Source organism: Theobroma cacao, unplaced genomic scaffold, assembly GCF_053813885.1.
Source record: "Theobroma cacao isolate CCN51 unplaced genomic scaffold, ASM5381388v1 tig011, whole genome shotgun sequence".
Classification (NCBI taxonomy): domain Eukaryota; kingdom Viridiplantae; phylum Streptophyta; class Magnoliopsida; order Malvales; family Malvaceae; genus Theobroma; species Theobroma cacao.
The window spans coordinates 1885969-1888721 of record NW_028291722.1 but is presented as its reverse complement, the minus strand read 5'-3'; positions in this window follow the sequence as shown (position 1 = coordinate 1888721).

Genomic DNA, 2753 nt, shown 5'->3' with positions numbered 1-2753 from the left:
TGGATGGCTTTTGCTCCATGTTTCTAGAGGTAAACATTCAATTACAATATGTTTTAATCAAAAAATGTAAAAAAAATTCAAAATAAATTCAATAATAAGATTATAAAGGCATTTAAACCGAGTAATAAGGCTTTTCTACGCATGAGTGACTATAAATGAACTTTTCTTGACAATGGATGGCTTTCGCTCCACGTTTCCCGAGGCAAACAATCAATTACAATTTGTTTTAATCAAAAAATGTAAAAAAAATTCAAAATAAATTCAATAATGGGATTATAAAGGCATTTAAACTGAGTAATAAGGCTTTTTCTAGGCATGAGTGACTATAAATGATCTTTTCTTGACAATGGATGGCTTTCGCTCCACGTTTCCCGAGGAAAACAATCAATTACAATCTGTTTTAATCAAAAAATGTAAAAAAAATTCAAAATAAATTCAATAATGGGATTATAAAGGCCTTTAAACTGAGTAATAAGGCTTTTCTAGGCTTGAGTGACTATAAATGAACTTTTCTTGACAATGGATGGCTTTTGCTCCATGTTTCTAGAGGTAAACATTCAACTACAATATGTTTTAATCAAAAAATGTAAAAAAAATTCAAAAAAAATTCAATAATAAGATTATAAAGGCATTTAAACCGAGTAATAAGGCTTTTCTACGCATGAGTGACTATAAATAAACTTTTCTTGACAATGGATGGCTTTCGCTCCACGTTTCCCGAGGCAAACAATCAATTACAATTTGTTTTAATCAAAAAATGTAAAAAAAATTCAAAATAAATTCAATAATAGGATTATAAAGGCATTTAAACGGAGTAATAAGGCTTTTTCTAGGCATGAGTGACTATAAATGATCTTTTCTTGACAATGGATGGCTTTCGCTCCACGTTTCCCGAGGAAAACAATCAATTAGAATATGTTTTAATCAAAAAATGTAAAAAAAATTCAAAATAAATTCAATAATGGGATTATAAAGGCCTTTAAACTGAGAAATAAGGCTTTTCTAGGCTTGAGTGACTATAAATGAACTTTTCTTGACAATGGATGGCTTTTGCTCCATGTTTCTTGAGGTAAACATTCAATTACAATATGTTTTAATCAAAAAATGTAAAAAAAATTCAAAATAAATTCAATAATAAGATTATAAAGGCATTTAAACCGAGTAATAAGGCTTTTCTACGCATGAGTGACTATAAATGAACTTTTCTTGACAATGGATGGCTTTCGCTCCACGTTTCCCGAGGCAAACAATCAATTACAATCTGTTTTAATCAAAAAATGTAAAAACAACTCAAAATAAATTCACTAATGGGATTATAAAGGCATTTAAACCGAGTAATAAGGCTTTTTCTAGGCATGAGTGACTATAAATGATCTTTTCTTGACAATGGATGGCTTTCGCTCCACGTTTCCCGAGGAAAACAATCAATTACAATCTGTTTTAATCAAAAAATGTAAAAAAAATTCAAAATAAATTCAATAATGGGATTATAAAGGCCTTTAAACTGAGTAATAAGGCTTTTCTAGGCTTGAGTGACTATAAATGAACTTTTCTTGACAATGGATGGCTTTTGCTCCATGTTTCTAGAGGTAAACATTCAATTACAATATGTTTTAATCAAAAAATGTAAAAAAAATTCAAAATAAATTCAATAATAAGATTATAAAGGCATTTAAACCGAGTAATAAGGCTTTTCTACGCATGAGTGACTATAAATGAACTTTTCTTGACAATGGATGGCTTTCGCTCCACGTTTCCCGAGGCAAACAATCAATTACAATCTGTTTTAATCAAAAAATATAAAAACAATTCAAAATAAATTCAATAATGGGATTATAAAGGCATTTAAACCGAGCAATAAGGCTTTTCTAGGCATGAGTGACTATAAATGATCTTTTCTTGACAATGGATGGCTTTCGCTCCAAGTTTCCCGAGGTAAACAATCAATTAGAATATGTTTTAATCAAAAAATGTAAAAAAAATTCAAAATAAATTCAATAATGGGATTATAAAGGCCTTTAAACTGAGAAATAAGGCTTTTCTAGGCTTGAGTGACTATAAATGAACTTTTCTTGACAATGGATGGCTTTTGCTCCATGTTTCTTGAGGTAAACATTCAATTACAATATGTTTTAATCAAAAAATGTAAAAAAAATTCAAAATAAATTCAATAATAAGATTATAAAGGCATTTAAACCGAGTAATAAGGCTTTTCTACGCATGAGTGACTATAAATGAACTTTTCTTGACAATGGATGGCTTTCGCTCCACGTTTCCCGAGGCAAACAATCAATTACAATCTGTTTTAATCAAAAAATGTAAAAACAATTCAAAATAAATTCAATAATGGGATTATAAAGGCATTTAAACCGAGTAATAAGGCTTTTTCTAGGCATGAGTGACTATAAATGATCTTTTCTTGACAATGGATGGCTTTCGCTCCACGTTTCCCGAGGCAAACAATCAATTACAATCTGTTTTAATCAAAAAATGTAAAAAAAATTCAAAATAAATTCAATAATGGGATTATAAAGGCATTTAAACCGAGTAATAAGGCTTTTCTAGGCATGAGTGACTATAAATGAACTTTTCTTGACAATGGATGGCTTTCGCTCCAACTTTCCCGAGGCAAACAATCAATTAGAATCTGTTTTAATCAAAAAATGTAAAAAAAATTTAAAGTAAATTCAATAATGGGATTATAAAGGCATTTAAACCGAGTAATAAGGCTTTTCTAGCCATGAGTGACTATA